Source organism: Homarus americanus, unplaced genomic scaffold (assembly GCF_018991925.1).
Source record: "Homarus americanus isolate GMGI-L3 unplaced genomic scaffold, GMGI_Hamer_2.0 scaffold41366, whole genome shotgun sequence".
NCBI classification, from domain to species: Eukaryota; Metazoa; Arthropoda; class Malacostraca; order Decapoda; family Nephropidae; genus Homarus; species Homarus americanus.
Window position 1 is genome coordinate 914515 of NW_024723541.1, and position 20742 is coordinate 935256.

A 20742-nucleotide genomic window follows, 5' to 3' on the forward strand; every position below is an offset into this window, starting at 1 on the left:
CATCGTGAAATATTAGTGGAATGCTGACTGACCGTGCCATGAGGTTTAACGCTACATATTTTTCTTCTGTGATGTAATTCTCTGAGACTTGTTTCCCGTCACCAACTTACCTGAAGTGAATTTTCCGCTGCGTACCTACATACAGTAGAGTGTGTAGTTCATATTACAATATTCTTTTTGTTTTAGGTCTCATGTTATACATATCTACATTATTTTCGACTGACCATATTTATTAATTTTGCATTAATTAAATAGCGTTTTGCTGTGGAATGCGCCGTTGTCACTCGTGGGAGCCGCCATTTTGAGCCCATGTCGCTGCCTCATGTCAGTAGGGAATATTTCTATCTCACTGACTACAATACTTTGTGTACAATATTACACAACTGTTTAACATATTAATTCGTTACGTATACCGTCGCCTCACTTACACCGGAAAACACTACATTCTGTTTAACAGTAGCAATTGTGTACAACTCCGATTTCTCTGCTTTTTTATTCTTTACACTATATGTTGGTTACAACACTGCATGATACTTATTAATCACGAACACAGTCACCCTAAACTCACATCCCGTAAGGTAACTGTGAATCCTTGACGTCTTAACTTTTATGCACGAGATAGATACGACCAATTCCACCGTCATCACTGTATGGTATTGCCTAGTATCATATTCCAATTTGATTCTGTGTGTTTGTTTGTTTACGGCTGACATGTAAACATAGGTGGGTCGGTTATCACTCGTAGACATTACTCTCGGTGCGTTCGTGGATCCATCCGTCTCTCCCCCTAAAAACGTAAATAACTCCAGAGTCAATTATTCCCTGTTGTTTTTCTATCACATCCTGTTGACATTACGTGTGTTGTGTTTTACTATACGTGTGTAACCCCGACGATTTTTTTTATGAATGTTTTCTCTACGTAACTTTATCCAGAATGAATTGTCTTTGTAAATTCCTCTGTATATAGGTCACGCCCAGTTCACGTGTTGTCGTTGGTTGTTTTACCGTGTTGTGTCGATTTTTGTTACGAAGACACAACATTCCACTTGTGGAGCTAATTTGAATCTTCTTGGTTATATTCATCTGCAGTGGACCTCTTGCTGTCCCGTCATTCACATCTACAGCACACACCTGTAACCATCTGCCACTCACTTCTGCAGCACACTTGTCACTTTTCTGTCTCAAACACTTGCAGCACACTGATCTGTCCCACACACCTGAAGTCAACTTGTCACTGTTCTGTCCCACACATCTGCAACACATAAATTGCCTTCTTTCACACCACTAATACTCACTTTACGTCGTGTTTGTTAACTTTTATGGTCATTTGTGTCTGTGAAAGTGTCAGGTAATGAACATCCTTAGTAATATTTCGCCAATTATTGAATGGCTTAAAATACGTTATCATATTATTAGTAGTAGTAGTAGCAGTGGCGTTATATTAAATCAATTTAGGTAATAACCTAGACTAACTTTTTCCTCCTATATTCCATCATTCGGAGAGAGAGAGAGTGTGTAGATATATATTTATGATGCTTTAGTGTGTATCAGGTTTACATACAAAGGTATTTTAATTCACTCTCCCCTACCTTGCTGTGATTTCCTTTTTGCAGGTGTGTCAGAGGACACGGTGTCAACTGAAGTTAAACCGTTTACCTAAAGTTACTTACAGACTCAATGTGTATTTCCAAATTCATTTACGGCCCAAACCATTACAGCTCACCTAACTCACGAACCCCCAATCCAAAACTCAAATCTCCTTTATGACGACTGTGACTATTGCCAAACTCTCTTACTACCTCAGTCAGTGTTGCGACCATAACCAACCTTAGCAATAATACACCCTTTTCTTTCCTTGATTCATTATCCGTTATTTAATCTTCTTCTTTTAATTCTTTCCTTTCTCCACCTCCTCCTCCTCTTCTCCGTTATCTCCTCTTTTTTACTACCAGCACTACTACTACTAATCTCCCCTTTCTATTGCTACCATCATAATTACTACTACTACTACTATTACCATTATTACAACTATTACTACAATTCCTTCACCTTCCCTTCTTCCTCATCCTCCTCCTTCTCATCCTCCTCACCATCCCCCTCACCATCCCCCTCACCATCCCCCTCACCATCCCCCTCACCATCCCCTTCACCATCCCCCTCACCATCCCCTCACCATCCCTCACCATTCCTCACCATCCCCCTCACCATCCTCACCCCCTCACCATCCCCTCACCATCCCCTCACCATCCCCTCACCCCTCACCATCCCCCTCACCATCCCTCTCACCATCCCCCTCGTCCCTCCACAAGATGTTTTGGCCACAACAAGGCAAGGAGTGGGGATTAGCGTCGCAGATCATGCCACAAATTAATGAAGCTTTTAATGAGATGTCAACCGTACCAAGGATGCTAATTACTCTTGATTAATTAGTTATCTTAATGCCAGGCTGCGGGAGGAGGGATCTTGCATGTATTTAACGTACATAATGCAGACGTAACATACACACGTACATGGGAGTTTACATGTACAGGGATGCATGTAAACATAGTTCAGATGCATGCAAGCAAGCACCAGCAATTACTAGTACACACACATCCATGGGTAAATATTATCGTACGTTCATACACACAAGTAAAACGCATAGACGCATACACAATTGCACACATGGACACACACACACACACACACACACACACACACACACACACACACACACACACACACACACACACACCTTTGTCTTTTATTATCGTCACTCCATTTGTTTGCACCATAATGACTTAGTAATATGGTTCGTTAATTGTATTCCTTGATCCAATGATTTATGGACCACTTCTCGGAAATAGGATATTAATAATAATGATAATATTATTATTATTATTATTATTATTATTATTATTATTATTATTATTATTATTATTATTATTATTATTATTATTATTATTATTATTAATTGTACTAGTACCTTTTGTATTATTATTTTAAATTTTATTATTATTACCACTGACATTATTATTACTATTACAGAACCCAAATAATCATTTAATTTAGGCAAAAACACGTTATCACCAAGACGGAGAGAATAATTAATGCACACCATTAGCATTGTTCTGCTGACTCGATTATAGGGTCACCTATAATATGCACTAATTATATGCAGGTGTCGATAATGATGCGGGTAAGCTGGTCACGAGAGAGTGAGGGGGGAGATATGAGTTGCAGTTCCTCATGTACTCTTATTACCTCGCAAAATGTTAGAAACAAGACTTTTTCTCACAAATAATAGACTCAAGGAACAGAACAAAGATTTAATGTAAGATTCCATCTGAGCAAGAACGTCAATCACATAATAAAAGTGAGATTGGTTACATTTTAATTTTGATCACTTACTGTATATTTTCTCCAATGATATTTTATCCTTATGAAAGTTTTCTATGAACAAATCTAGTAGAGTTCAATCATTCAGTGGGATCAGTCACCACGCAATAGACAGCCTTCACTGAGCAGATGGAATAATGACGAGACATGTGTAGCTAAGTTCAGTCCCTGGTACTTTTTTTCAGAGACGGGAGAAAAAGAACAGAAAATGCATATTGCAGATGAGGGAGTTGGGGTGGGGGTGAGGGGGACCATACCCCGCGCGTACATCGTCTCGAGGGAGGGACAAGGTGGGGAAAAATCACTCTGGTTATCCCCAGGTTTTGGCAGGTTAGGGGAAAAATAGTCTGGGGAGCTTAGGGAACAAGGTCACAGGAAGAGTTTGTTCTGAAGTGAGAGATAAGACTTTAGGTTTAGTAATTGAGAACAAACTAATAAAGCATGTAAAGAGACAAACTTTATGACCTTTTTCCATGGAAGAAAGTTTTATATTGCGCTACGTTACAGAATAAAAAAAAATAGTTAAACAAGTGATACAAGAACAACAAGGAAAAAAATGATCTTGAATGCACAACAAAACAAAATCTACAATGAAGGAGATGCATAATCCAGATAAATAATGTAATTGATGAATAAACAAGAAGATGAGAGTTACTTAAATTAAGTTCAGTGTTATGGACGAATCACCAACACCCAGGAAAATAAACCACTAGGGTAAAAGATGGTGAAACTGGTTCTGTTTGGTGAACTGCTGAGGGAAGCGGACCTTTAAACACAATTGGCTATATTTTCAGATACTTGCAGAATGCTGTGTCATTTTTAACGACAACTGTGCGTAGTTCCCACAGTGTGTGACACATCTGAGGACTTATGTGGTGTGAACTCGTAGTACGATACGATATTTTTCCGCCACTGAATGGTTACTATTGGTAGTGATGGAGGTGAGGTGGGGTGTATCGGGACGACTGGACATACTACTACTGTACGTGTGTGTTATATCCGCGTGCCTCTGGCTTTAATGTGGTTAGGGATGTCATTGTATATCGTCGTTAGGAATATACATCAATCAATAACTCATTGTTTTTGATTGTAAGCTTCTTAACGTAACCTAACTTAACCTTATCTAACCTAACCTAACCTAACCTAACCTAACCTAACCTAACCTAACCTAACCTAACCTAACCTAACCTAACCTAACCTAACCTAACCTAACATAACGCTAACCTACCATAACTTAACTTAATGAAACCTAACCTAATCTAATGCGACGCTTGTTCTTGTATGCTTGTAATTTATGCCACTAATTTATACCCGCTTACCATTATTCACGGACCTACAGTGTTGCATAATACAAACACAATTATTTGTAAGTTATGTTTTGTGACCAGTGAGTATGATGATAACCCTGTGAGTAAGATATTTTAAGTCATCATATTCAAGGGGTTAATTCATCTTTATCAAGGGGTTATGTCATTATACTCAAGGGTTGCCATCGTACTCAAGGGATTAAGTTATTTTATTCAAGGGGTAAGGTTATTGCACTCAAGGGGTTAAGTAATAGCACTCGAAGGGTTTGGTAATCGTGTTTATGGGGTTAATTCATCGTGATCAAGGGGTTAAGTAATCATGCTCAAGGGGTTAAGTAATCATGCTCAAGGGGTTAAGTAATCGTGCTCAAGGGGTTAAGTAATCATGCTAAAGGGGTTAAGTAATCGTGCTCAAGGGGTTAAGTAATCGTGCTCAAGAAGTTAATTAATCATGCTCAAGGGGTTAAATAATCGTACTCAAGGGGTTAATTAATCGTACTCAAGAGGTTAAATAATCGTACTCAAGGGTTAAGTAATCGTGCTCAAGGGGTTAAGTAATCATGCTCAAGCGGTTAAGTAATCGTACTCAAGGGGTTAAATAATCGTACTCAAGGGGTTAATCGTACTCAATGGGTTAAATACGATTTTAAGAGCTGGTACAGTGAATCATTACACTCATTGTTATGTTCTGTAGACAATATAGAGATACGATATGTAATCTGTTCAAACATTATTTTTTATTTAATTTTTTTTACAATTTAGTTTCCCTCTTTTATAAATTTTTCGACATATCAATGTATTCTCTTCTTTTTTTATTGTTTCTTTTCATTGTGTTTTTCCTTTATTTTGTTTGGTATTATTCTTGTATTTTGTTTTTGTTTTTTCAATGTATTCTTTTGCGTTTCTTTTATATTCTCTTTATTTCTTTTATTTGGTTATGAATACCCCTCTATTTTCTAATTATTTATTTTGTTATCTATTTATTTCTATTGATTCCCTTGATTCCATTGTTTTCATTTAGTTTTCTTTCCATTTTCACTCATTTCAATTGTTTTTTATTCATTGTATTTTGATTTTCATTATAGTTTCCATCTCAACTCGTTTCAATTGTTTTCATTTCATTGTATTCCGATGAATTAGAAACCTTGTTGTCAATCCGAAACTACGCAAGAACGACATACACACAAACCTCTTTCAACAATTTCTCAGTAATGAAACGGGAAAAAAATCAAGTGACAAGAACCTTCACAATCTGTCACGTTCAGACTTCCAACCTGCCTCAAGAAACCCTGGAAAGGAGAGAGCACTTGAGGAGTTGAGGGTCACTATTAGAAAGTCTATTAGGTCAGGAACGTTAATTCTTCAAGTCTGTGGGAGAATGATGGTCTTTCAATTTCTATTCTAACCGCAATGAAAGACCATGAAGAGGGGGGGGGCTGTATGGTCTGGGGAACGCACTGTTAGGTCACTCTTATTAAAGTCTCTTAGGTATTGGACGTCGTTATTTGCCGTCAATGTTGACTTTCTCATATTTATTTATTCTGAATTTTGACTTCATCGTATTCAAGGGTTAGTGTACTTATATTAAGTAATATTTGTTAATTCTAACTAGACTACAGTATGTGTACAGGTGTTTGAACATTGAACTTATGCAACTGTTGCTTCTACATGTGTAGCTGGGAGTTTTAACATGTGCATAACGCCTTATAAGTTCGGTGTATAGCATAAACAGAGGAAGTACAGCGTCTGCGTTTATGAGTGTGTAGCATTGAGCGATGGTAGGTGTATAGCATGTGAAAATTGGATGTATGGAGTGCGCAACGATGTTTATATAACATGTGCTATGGTGGATGCAGAGCTCAGATGGTGCTGTCATAACGATTATATAGCGTAAGTAATGTTGGGTGTATAGCACATAGCACGTGAAACGTTGTGTGTATAGCGTGCATCGTTTTGAATGCATAGCGTGCGCTGAAGTGGGTGTATCGCATAATCCGCTTTGTTTAGTGTCTAGCACATGCACTCTGTATTTTACGAGTCATGTTTAGTGTATAGCCTTTACTGTGTTGCCTATTTTGGATTATATTTTCTCTGTTACATCAGTGTGTGTGATGTGTGTGGAGTGTATAGCAGGAGCCGCAGTGAGTGCATGGCGTTTCCTAAATTGAATTGTAGGTTGTGCTGCATTCAGTGTATAGCATTGTAGCGCAATGTGTATAGCTTAATGACGCAGAGTTCATAGCATAATGCCTCAGTGTGTATAGCATGATGGTTCAGCTTGCATAGCATGATGGTTCAGCGTTTATAGCTTCATGGTTTACCGAGTATAGCATGGTGATTCAGCGTGTATAGCATCATGGTTTACCGAGTATAGCATGATGGTTCAGCGTGTATAGCATGATGGTCCACCGTGCATAGCATGATGGTCCACCGTTTAGAGCATGATGGTCAACCGTGTATAGCATGATGGTTCAGCGTGTATAGCATGATGGTTTAGTGTGTATAACATGATGGTCAACCGTGTATAGCATGATGGTCCACCGTGAATAGCATGATGGTCCACCGTATATAGCGTAATGGTCCACCGTTTATAGCATGATGGTCCACCGTGTATAGCATGATGGTCCACCGTGTATAGCATGATGGTCCATCGTGTATAGCATGATGGTCCACCGTATATAGCGTAATGGTCCACCGTTTATAGCATGATGGTCCACCGTGTATAGCATGGTGGCCCACCGTGTATAGCATGGTGGTCCACCGTGTAAAACATGATGGTCCACCCTGTATAGCATGATGGTCCACCGTGTAAAACATGATGGTTCACCGTGTATAGCATGGTGGTCCACCGTGTATAGCATGATGGTTCTCTGCAATAAATATTCTGTCAACAGCATCATCAACGCAAGACAACACCGCAATGTCATAAGTGTTTGATATTGTGAGTGTTTGTTTTAGCTTAGTTACGTGTGTGTGTGTGTGTGTGTGTGTGTGTGTGTGTGTGTGTGTGTGTGTGTGTGTGTGTGTACTTCTGTAACTTTGTATATGTACGTGCCATTGTTTCGTGTACATGTGTGTGCACGTAACATTTGAGTCTACGCCAAGAATTATGAATGTCTACATACGCGTTTATGTACAGTATGTGTTTATGTGCACATATGAACGTAATAATCAGTGCGTGCGTGTGAGAAATGTTAGCGTCGTCCGGCCGTGATAGTGGTAATCTACACATCCAACCTCTCGAGGGAATCTCACCAATTACATTAAACATACAATATATTTTCTCAGAATACATTTTAAATAACATAATCAGTACTTAGAAGTTTACAGCTCGTGACCCTCGGGTTTATTTCGCAATTTGGCCCGTCAAGTGACGTCATAACAAGCATTTTATGTTATATATATGTAAATATATACATCATGTACATGCACACAAACACGTATTTTCACACATGCATACACAGTTCACATGAGTTTCCCCGTCTTCATTTATTCAGTAGGAGATAAGCAGAGCTACATTTCCAGGCTAAAAATACTCCCGAATCTAATAATTCAGAAAGATTTAACCCTATTTGTGCCTCCATAAACCTACATTATACACATTACAACAAACTAACGCTTTCACCCTGGGCAAGAATATCCGAGGCAGGGAGCGGCCGGCACTCGCCTCCACGAAATAAAACCCTGACTACATTTTGCTGCTAATATGCTCATTACTTCCATAATTGCGATGACTCTATGTTTTATATTCGCAGAGGGACATAATCCGACCGAGTAATGCGATTAGCGGGCCTGATTAAACCCCCCTCTCACTCTGGCCCTAAACGACACGACAGCTCCTCTTTTGCTTTTATGTGGAGAGGTGTCGTTTTTGGTGCCGCCGACCTCCACTCACTGAAATATTTTAGCAGTCGTTTTTTCATTGTGTAATTATTTATTTTATTTTTGTTCTACTATTTATTTACTTCGTTACGTACGTGGACTATTGATTAGCCTCGACAGCCGGATTTTCTTTGATATGTTTACCTTTGAAGTATGTGTTTTTATTATGATTATGATATGTCTATTTTGGTGCTGAATATGGCTTAATTATGTATGTTTAATATTGGGTATTAGGGTATGGAGGGGAGGCTGCCATTTACTCTATGTGCTGCGCCACCACCCGTTTGAAAATATTTTAGCCGTGAACATATATCTAACCTTTATTTTGTTATTTCCCGCCCCTCATTTGGTTACATTTCAGGCTTATTGGATTATTCGCGATGAGATCTGCGCAAAATTTGGTGGTTATTTTCTGATTTTTTCCTGACTAAAGTCGCCCTGTTTTTGGCTCATTCCAACTATATTTCGTGTTTATAGTGTCATGGCTGCAAGCAATCCTCTTACGTATTAGGTCGACAAGGCGAGATGCATTTTTCTTTGCATTAATGGCTATTCAGAGTTATATGATTATATGATCATTAACATATAAATGAGAGAAGTAATCATATATTACACTCTGCTAGCGTATAAAGTGGACAACCCGAGTCTAAGGGAAATTGTATTAAAATAGAGTGAATAAGTAATGATAATATATATGTTTTTCTTTTATTACTTCTGTCATCTTTACTTTACTTTATTCTTACTTTATTTGAATCATTCCTTTATATGATTAATTCCCTTCATAATTTTAGATGACCTACAATAGATGTCTCTTTTGACTGTGATAATATGTACGAGTTTATATACCACGTAACCACAAATCAAGGAGTTGTATATTTGGCCTTGTGCGCTTGTTGTTGCTCCTTTTACATAAACTGAGACACCGCTATATTGCATAAGACATGTGGCAACCTGTGGTGTAGTGGCGAGCATATCTGTCTTGCAAAAGTGTTCCTCGATTCGATTCGCAGACAGATTAATGTTTGTCAATGTGCCAGTGTAGTTGGCAAGAGTCCGGTCTTGCTGGGCTATTCCTTGGCATCAGGTCGTACACCTCGCTGACTCAGGGTGTGGCTGTTTTGTTAGCGAAAGATTCACGTTCAGGTAGTCTTCGGACCGACCCTCCTCGAACACTGTGGCGCACATCAGTAAAGCTGAACCATAACGAATATAAACAAAACTCCGTGTTTATGTAGTCGTTAAAATTCGAATACGCGAGATATCCCCTCAACACCAGAAGCTTGGGGTTGTACTGCTCGGGATGATTCATTAATATATCGAGCTCTTGGCTGGACGACCACTTTATTTTCCATGGTTCAAGAAAGTCGGTAAACTCACTTTGAGACTCAACACATATTCACACTACTACAACTTAACCAATTTGGACACAACGTCGAACACTGTTGTCATGTCTTGAAAACTCGTTCAAGGATGTACAGAAGTCAAAATTGGAAAATAGTTTTACCCAGAGAGCATTTATCATATAATTATTGTCCCTAAGATCAGCACAGGACGACCCCAGTATTTGTACGGGTCAGGTGCCAGGTTTCGTCGCCGTATTCCTCCGAGCCATTAACACAGGAGGTAGTGGAACGAACATGTAGACAATTTTCAAGTTATTTATCGATTGTTGTTGGGGGTGCGAAGGGTAGAGTCCAAACTCCCTGGAGAAAATATTTTACGTTTTTCATGTCTTAAAATTTTCAATGCCTAGAATTACACGAAGTTCAAACTAATCAGCAGAATCAATTTCTGATTTTGTTCATCATTGTTATAACGCGGAGCTTATTCCTTCCGAATTATTAGGACAAAGTTTTAATGTAATTGTCTCCTCTAGTTAACTGGTCATTACTCCTGTAATAGTAAACACCGCACTTTTAAAATCGCTATTTCCCAAATGGTCAAATTCCAGACTATATCAAACATTTTCCTTTATTTTACGCTTATATATTTTCAGCCCAGTGTATTTAGGAGTTAATGTGTACTCTAGACATATATTTGTACTCTTAACCGTATTAAAGTATGTCTAAGTTTTCCTATTTCTTCCTGTTTTATCTATATTCGTATTCCATCCTGAAATATATCCTTATTTTCACCTTGAAGTATACAGTAGTTTATTATATTTTTCACCCTTTTTACGGACATTATCTTGTTTGTTTTCCATATATTTTAGTTCTATCCTTTATACCATGATAAAAATTCCCCTCTGTAATTTCCTTATATCAGTGTTATGAGTTTCACTGTAATACCTCGACCATTTATGTAGATAATACATGAATATCGTGTAATATGTCTCTAATATCCACGTACAAGGTATTTCTCTATTATATATTCTTACGTTTATCGTCATATGTAATTCAGCTATGTAATATTCCTCTATATATTTTTTAAAAGTATTTTCGTGTATTTCTTTATGATTAAATTCTCGTTTTTCATTTTTATACATATTTTCCTCATCGTGTATATATCTCTTTACATATTTCCTCAATATTCCTATTTTTCGTATTTCTTGTTAATTTTTTATTGCATGTTTCTGTTATTTATTATTTTTCTCGTATCCATGTTTTTTTTTATTACTATTTATCTCTCTTCTCTATTTGGGTTTGTCTTTATTTATTCTTTCTTTCGTATCTTTGTTGGTAATATTTATTTTTCTTCTCTGTTTGCTTTTGTTATTTATATTTCTTGCATATTTTTCTTTCTCTGTTATTTGTCCTCTTCTGAATTTTTATATTTTATTCATATTTTGTTTTATGTTTCCGTTAACGCATTTTCCCTCCCTTATTTTTTATTATATTTTTTATATTTTTATTGTTTTTCTTCACTACGTATATTCTCAGTTTACTTAGTTTCTACTCTATGTGAAAGGAGCTACTCTAAGCCCATGAGTACGATATCACACCCAGAGTACTGTGAATAAATCCATTAATGAAGGTATTTTAGCTTATTTACTACGATATCATATATTTAGTAATATTAATTTGACAACTAAGGAAGCTGTCATAACCCCTTGAGTACGATGATTTAACCTCTTGAGTACAATGAATCAGTTAAGTAAGATATGTTGTACCTTTGAGCATAATACCCATTTCCCCATAAGTCTAATGATATTGTACTCAGGAGGGTTAAGTAATTGTACTCAAGGTTTGATACAGTTTTTTAGTGGATTTGGTCGTCATTTGTTTTAAGCGCGTTCTTTTATGCAAGAATTCCCCATTATCTTTCTCTCTCCCCACCTTCCTGATTCTCCTGTTTATACACAGCTCTTCCTTGCTTGCCCAGCAAATGCATCTCCATTATCTCTCATAATTGTACGATTTTATCATATCTTTGAGATAGTTTTCATTCATCACGTATTTACGCAATGTTTTCCACTTGTATGCAGCTCCCCTTATCCCCCACCCCCGTTTTTCTTGTTTTTTTACTTCCCCTCTTTATTTTTCCCTCGGTTATACGCATCCCCGTTATTTTCTGTTATCAGTTCCGCAAGTCCTATATTTTTCCCTCGAATTACGCAGCCTAATTTATTTTTTACCCAGATTTACGTAACACACCTTATATTTCCTCAGTTCTAAGCCACCCCCTTATTTTTCCCCTTATTCACGCAACTCCCTTATTTTTTATAGCTGCAGCGCATTTCCCCGTAACTTTGGGAGGATTTCCCCCATATTAGGCAGTTGGTCGTAAATCTTGTGGCAGCAGCAGATATACAGGGAGAGGCGTGTGATCACCACCTGATTATGGCGCCCTTCAACACCTCGTTCTGCTCCCCCGCCTCTTCTGATGGCCCTTCACCTCCTCCTCCTTCAGATTTTGATTTTGATAATAAGTTTGACTGAGATTTTGATGAAGGATTTTTGCCGAGATTTTTTTGACAAATTCCTTTGGATAAACATTTTTTTTTTTTAGATTTTGACCGTATTTTAATTGAGATTTTTGATAGTGTGTTTTGGGTGAGATTTGGAGATAATGCCAATGGCTTTTGTATGAATTTTTGTCAGTTCCTCATAAATTGGGAAGTAGTATTTACTTATCTCTTTGGCGGTATTGCTGAGCCTCGTGTCAACCTGCTTGACTTACCAAGTAACCAACAGTATTTTTAGTGTGAGGGTTTTCCCTTAAATACACCTCACTGTTGGCACTTCAGAGAGCAGACTTTGACAAATATATTGACTTTCGTGGTGATTTTGATATAAATTTTGTTAGAGGTGATAACGAATTAATTTTTTTCATAAGGTTGATTGTTTGATAGTGACTATCATTATTCCATGTTGCATAATTACTACGTAAGAGTCGTACTATAACACTCATAAACATTGATACATTGTTACTTATGATACTTTTAATAAGTGAGTGAGAGCCAAACAGTAAAATTCTTACACACGTGATACAGTTTTCGTGATGATAATTCTGTTTGCCACTTTTGCCTGAAGTCGTTTATTCTTGTGCTCCATGAAGGACGGTGATAGTAATGTCACGTACGCTGAAGAGCTGGTGAATTAGACAGTGGAGTTAAGGTCAGATGTTGAAACTGTGTGTGTGCCAGGGACAGTGAGTGAACTATTCTCTGCCCTGTGTACGTGGACGATGGATCAAGAGGTTATTCTTAGAAACAAACTCTACTATTCTGGTTTTGTCTTTAGTAGCCCCATCTGTTAGAAGAAAAAGGTAGATTCGCTATTAAGTTCAAATTTGATTATTCAGAAACAAAAATCATATGAGAGTTGTAATATATTTTTAAAGGTATGTTGTATCATATATTTTTCTTTGTTGTTGTCTACGGAATTTATCCCAGCCCTATAATTATCCGTTTTAGGGATGATATCTCCTTATTGTGTAGAGTCACGTAATTACTACCTCTAAAATGTCATAAAACCAGTATGTAATTTTTCTTAGACACGTGTGTAAGATTAGTATCGTAAATATTGTTTTAAGACTCCCCAGCTGACTGTGTGTTGTGAGCTTGGAGATGAAGTGAAGTTATCTTCCCTTGATACGAGATGGTGATACGGCATTTAGAAGTCGTTTCCTGCGCCTTGGGCTTATTATATACACTTGTGACTTTATGCTTATGTGAGGCCATGGCGCTTGTATTATCATGATCGGAGTATGATGATATAACTCAAAATTTCTTCTCATAGTCAACTTTTTTTTACCATCATCTAAAAATCTCAAGGAACTGTGATTTACCGAGGTACGTTGGTTTAAGACTTATGTCTCGGGGATAGATAAATACAGAGGAAAAGGTAGGGGGTAAGGGTGAAGGGTCCGTGTAGCACTATGTTGTGATTGTTCAGTAGTGTGAACAAGTGAAAAATAGCGCGCCAACACCGTAGACTTTTCCACTATACCGGAAAATGTTACCAAGTGGTATAGGGTGTTCTCATACCTATAGGAGAACGTTACTAATATGAATGCTGGGATCTTCAACACTTCAATAACGTCACTAGTAAGATAAGAAAGACTGAGAGAACAACTGAGATATAACGACTGAGAGACGATGACTGAGATACAACAATGCAAAACAAAGACTACCAAACGACAATAACCGATCGACAAAACTTCATACGGGGTTGAAAAACGAAATACGTAACTATTAAAAGATAAGTCACTTTGCAACATAAAGCAGGGGGGAGAACTTGCAACAGTGAATAAAACGTGAACTGTGATGAATATAAGAATTATCTCCTGGCAGTAAAGGTGCCAAAAAAACTGATACAATATTAATGAAATATAGTATAACACATTAAGATACAGGTACAAAATGTTTTTCATATGATTCTGAATGTGTAAAAAGTGTCGCTGGTTATGGTAGGTGGAAGTGGCCAAGAATCTTTCTGTTTAATATTCTTTTAATCAGAAAATCTCTCGTGCTTAGGATTTCATTTTGGATAGATGCATTCATTCCTTCAGTTTTATTTTCATTCGTCGTCTTTCATCTGTTTTTATCATCATCTTCTCGTCTATAGAAACTTCTTTGTCAGATTTGTCACATTTTTAGTATTTCGTATGTCAATTTATTTTTAATCTTACCCCGTGTTGTCTCATGTCGCTTCATCCCTCTCCTTGGTCCCTTATCAGCATAGAAGTTAGCAATTTCTTTTCCTTTTACACTATCCTCTGCTTGTGACGTCACGAGTATTCAGCATCACTGTCCAAAGGATCAGAACAGAAGAAATGTTCACCGCAGCTCAAACTCCGACGCCGAATTTCCTAAAATGTTTGCCAACTTCGAAATATTTATAACAAACGAGAAGAATATGGAACTATTTTCGGTTCACCTAAAGATTAGCCCCCAGCTTATTTCACCTTAAGATTAACGAACCTAACCTAACCTAACCTCACCTAAGCTGTGAAAAGAATTTCCAGCAAATGATTATAATATCTTACGATAAATATTATTTCCCTCGACAGGAACGAACTACGTAAGTTAAGACAAGTTTACCAAAGAAAAATGGCAGCGAAATGTCGTATACAGTGCACAGTAAATAAACGCTGTTAATTTCCTTCAATTTGGGAATATAAGCGGGATTATCGGGAATCGGAACTCTTGAACATACATCGGATATACGGGTAACGGGTGGTTGGTCGGTTTTTATAAGATATCGGTAATAATCGTTGGTCGGTGTTCGCGTAATTGTCGGCATTAGCTATTTCCTCAATTGGTTGGGTAGTGATTAGTCGGTCGCTCATAGTCAGTCAGTCGGTCGGATTTACCACTCGGTTCTGTATCATTCGGTCAGCTGGTAGCTATCGGTCGGTAGGAATTCATTGGCAAGTCGTCGGTTATTAGTAGTTCGGGATTCGCCAGTCGGAATCATCGGTCTGGATTCATATATAAAACACAGTCGACATCTAAAGGGCACTCGGTAGTTATCGGATGGTTTCTCGTTAATTATAGAACAAACAAGTAAAGGTGTTTTGGTACCTTGATAAAGTTTTTCGTTAATCACACAATTGACTTAGGTGGCAGCTCCTATGACTCCCTAATAACGTATAGTGTTCGTTAGTGAGACAGGTAACGTAGGTCTCTGTCTGTCTCTTGTAAGGTATTCTCACATGCATAACAGGCCCATCTTAAACGTTTATTTTACCACTGGTTATCACCGTCCTTACATACAACGTCCACATATTCTACTAATTTTATTTTCTCTCTTTCTCCTGGTAAATATACATACCAAATTATGAACAAAATTATTTGCTAATACCTGTATGAATTAATTTTATTAGAAAGAAACTTTACTCGGCATTAAGAAACAGCGCATCAACACGGATAGTATAACACATCACCGCAGGTAATTAGATAGTACCTGGACGTAAGAACCGAATAAGGTCAGACTCCACTATAGACTCTGTGTTGCCAGGTTAGAGTGGTCAATTTGCTGTTTATAACTCGTGTTTATCATCGCTAAGGAAACAAGAGAGACACATTCATACTCTACACCAGAGATGACATGTTTGTTTGTTTTGTCCATCAGTAAAGTCAGTCAATCAATAACGGACTATTTTTGTTCGCCAGTTAGTGTGTGGTGATAAAGTAGCATACAGAGATGTGGCACAGATAAAACTTGCAAAGAGCATCACGCCTCACTATAACACGACAATACCATAAAACCTGGACGCAGATCAGCTCATGGCACGACCTCGTACCTCGGGGAATAGGTCAATGGTGATCGGATGTCTGACTCTCATTTCAGGTATCGTCATGATGAGTGTGGGTGGGCGGGTCCTGAATAGACCTTTTGGGTTCTGAGGAAATTAAGGGAATCAAGAGGTTATAATTTGTGTGAGGTTGGGTGGGGGAGTCACCTGTTTGTCTGGGTACAGCTGTTGTGAGGCTGTATTATTATTATTATTATTATTATTATTATTATTATTATTATTACACATTCCTCTTTATCATATAATTAAGACGATCCCTTCCTATGAGTTCTATGGGATATTACCTGAATGGTAGACACACGCACAAACTTACAAGTAGACAGTTTCACATCTTAAGATTCTCGGGTCACCAACAGCACTTATAATAGTTCCTCTCTCCTTCCTCCTCACCCTTCCACCCAGCACTCTTCCTCCCGTCACCCCTTTACCAAGCACTCCACCTCGCAGCCTTCCTCCCCTCCACTCCATCTTTCCTTCTCGTTCTCTTCATCCTCCTCCTTCCCGCCGATCCCCTCCCCCTGCCTCCACCCAGTACTTCTCCTCCCTCTCCTCTACCTAGCACTTCACCCTCCGACCCTCCCCCCCGACCCCCCGCTCCACCCAGCACTCCTCCCCATTTCCCTCCACCCCTCCTCTTCCCGCTCGTCCAGTGAGCTGTAGGGAACGACGCCTCCGCCACTCATGACAAATCACCGGAGACGCCATTGATAGATGGGCTAATCGCTGGCGTGAGTTTTAGGTGTCACGGCTTGGCTAGGGCGCCTCTACCTCCTCCTCCCTCCGTCTTCCACAAGAAGGAGGATGAGGAAGAGGAGGAGGTATGGTGTTAATGAGAGGGGTGTCTCGGGCGATCACCTTCCCTTGGGGTGAGACAGATGCCGCCCTCAGCAAGACGGGAGGCACTGACACCCTGGATGATGGACTGGAAGAGACAAGTCAACAGAAGACGTGTAGGTGCAAGTGGAAAGAACGGAACAAATTGAATACGGAGACAAACGTTCTATATATAAATGTCACCAAGAATACAAAATTCAAATAAAGATCAATGAAGATAGTTCAAAATACATAACAGGATACATACTGTATATATGTAACGTGATCACTGCTTTACTGCCGTGGTGGATTACTTTACGGATTTTTTATTTTTTATTTAATTTTTTTAAGTTCTGAAGTAAATACTGGAGTTTTCGGGATTAGATATTTCTGGATGTGAAGGGATTAATCTGACCATCCGGGTATGATAGTTTACCTGAACAGTACTTGTTTTGACTTAAACCTCACGTGACAAGTTATAAAATATGAAAAGGGGATTAATGTTTTTTTTTATGAAAATATTAAAAAGAAAAATGAAGAGGGTTAGGGTGAGGGTATGGTTGTTATCAAGTATGAGATGTGGAGAGCTTGTTGGTGAGCCCATTGGTACTATGATTACCTATAGCCTTTGTTTACACCATTGTCTTCACACTAATGATCGATAAATCCCCACCCTGATAATTCACTCCACCTAACAATAAAATCACTGGTCCTCTGTATAAACGACTGATTGAAAGATAACTGTCTGGCTGGTTGTTGAGTGTTAGGTAGGGTAGATGTACGACTGGGTGACTGATTGACTGCCGGGTGATTATTGGGTGAACTGGCTGAATGGATGGGTGTTTGACGGTATGTTATCGTCACGTAAATATCAACAAATCTCCATTGATCATTTATTTATCTAAAGGAAATTGTATCATTGGTGTCAGACATCAATATTATTATAAATACTCATATAGAGCTATTCATATTCAGGTTCGCGCATGTATAATGTTAACTCTAATGTTATATTGACTTACAGTGAGTTTAAGACTACGAGGGTGAGAGAGTTGGGTGACAGTGTGGGCCCGTGGGAGGATGGGAGGGGCTGGCGTCACCTCCAACACCTGGCGATTGTTTTGCGTCTCCGACCTCGCATACCCTGTTAACTTACTTGTCTTCTCTTACTGATGCAGTGCTTTTTTTTTCGTAAAAGGACGCGAGGTACAGTCACTCAGTCACTCAGTCACTCAGTCACTCATCATATCTGAAACGTGCACGAGTCTGCCCACTGTGTTGCCAGCTACTGTCAGCCTGGCGTCTTGTATTAATTAATGAGCTGAAATTGAATAGATGTATCCTATTCTTATTAATTATAAAATTGTCACTTGATTAGCATAAATATGAAGATAAAATACATAATTTTCTATAACTATATTAACAAGTTTTAACAACATCTTTTTCGTCTATATGACTCTATAACAACACTACCCACAACATACGAATGATCCATATCATTGAAACACTACAGCAACACCTACGACAGCTACAATACCAGTGACGATAGCTCCAACACCAGCCAACTCATACAATCGTCTACTGACGCTACAATAAAGATAACAGTAGTACCCACAAGATGTCATACGAATGTTATAATTGTACGAGTAATTGAAATATGAAGAACAATGTACCATGATTCACTACTACAGCAACATCTACGATAGCTACAATATTAGCTTTGACACTTTCACCTTTTGAGTCGGAAACAAGTGTTGAATGATCGGCATATTGCGTTCCTTCTACATCGACAGCAACACAGGTGAACAGAAATCCCAGCTCTCATCTCTGCGTCAATTTACACGACACATGAATGCACGTCAGCTTGCACTTATCTCGAAATACAAGCATGTACTGTACATAAACAAATACACTCAAAAACACCAAAACTCAGGTACACACGCACCCACGTACGCATATACATACAAACATAGAAAGCACTCAAATCCAAACATGCACATGCACAGACACGAAGACGACAAGCATTGAGACACCCACACGCAACAGTCACTCACACAAACAAGCAATCACACACACACACACACACACACACACACACACACACACACACACACACACACACACACACACACACACACACACACACACACACACACACACACACACACACACACACACACACACACACACACACACACACACACACACACACACACACACACACACACACACACACACACACACACACACACACACACACACACACACACACACACACACACACACACACACACACACACACACACACACACACACACACACACACACACACACACACACACACACACACACACACACACACACACACACACACACACACACACACACACACACACACACACACACACACACACACACACACACACACACACACACACACACACACACGCACACACAAAACAGAACAAGATACACCTCCGTAGAACTAGCACCATTCCAATTAGCAGTAAGCTACAACATCTCATTGTACCTGAGACACTCCATCACCTAATACAGGTATTAATTGTTATGCCCTGTGTTTGCCTAGCCCTATATTATCATTACCTCCAACTGCATTGTTCCCCCACACCAACCACCTGCTCGGTCAGTTACGCCTCGACGCTGCCTAAGGATCACACAATACAAGGCGGTCATTATAGCGGTGCATTATCTTCACTACATTCTCTTTGGTCAACCTGACTGTTCTCATTAGGAAAATTATATCCTGCTGGCTATGTTTATCCAGGTATTAGGAGTAAATCCAGATGCTGTGAGATGGATACCACTCTCTCTAATGAATGATTTTTGTAGTAGATCTTCCACTATTTTATATCTTATTTTATGAAGAATATATATGTATATATATATATATATATATATATATATATATATATATATATATATATATATATATATATATATATATATATATATATATATATATATATATATATATATATATGTGTGTTTTTTTAAATATATACAATGACCTGAGTTAAAACCGGAGACCAGACCACGCAATCCTTCCAGGCAGACGAGATTTATTAAGAATTTTGAGAAAAATGATACAGAATTGTAAAAAGATTATTGTTTACTGTGATATGTTAGACACGTGTTAATACTGAGGTGCTGGGATGATGTCATGTGTAAATGTTGTGGATTAAGGATGGTTGCTTGTGTGGGGGGTGGAATCAACATACAGTATATTCTCATTATTGATCGATACTCACTGACCGACACACACCGACCGATATATACCGACCAACAAACACCAAACTACACATAATGACCAACATACACTGACTGACACGCCGACCAACACACGCCGACCAACACACACCGACCAACAGACACCGACCAACAGACACTGACTCAGCTCTCAACATCATGTTATTTAGATCACTGGCCATGTTAAACCTATACTCGATAATGACACATTAAGTTGTGCTGTGTACTTTTTTAACGACATGTATCCTAATTAGAACTCATTTATTGTTACAGGTCGAGGCCGCTGTATCCGTCGCCACGACTCAGCCGGACCCATTCTCCTTTTACAGTATATGTAAGTAACAGTTCAAGTTACACTGTGTAAGGTGTCCATCTAAGTTAAGTTACACACACATTG

At 38.5% G+C, this 20742-nt stretch overlaps 1 long non-coding RNA gene across 1 annotated transcript in view; it reads left to right on the forward strand.

Annotated features, from left to right (window-relative positions):
- The window catches only part of LOC121863501, a 100208-nt gene that overhangs the window by 39862 nt on the left and 39604 nt on the right, over positions 1-20742 (forward strand). Inside the window, exon 2 of the long non-coding RNA XR_006088412.1 lies at positions 20619-20679. This is a non-coding gene — a long non-coding RNA (uncharacterized LOC121863501). The remainder of the gene's footprint in view (positions 1-20618; positions 20680-20742) is intronic.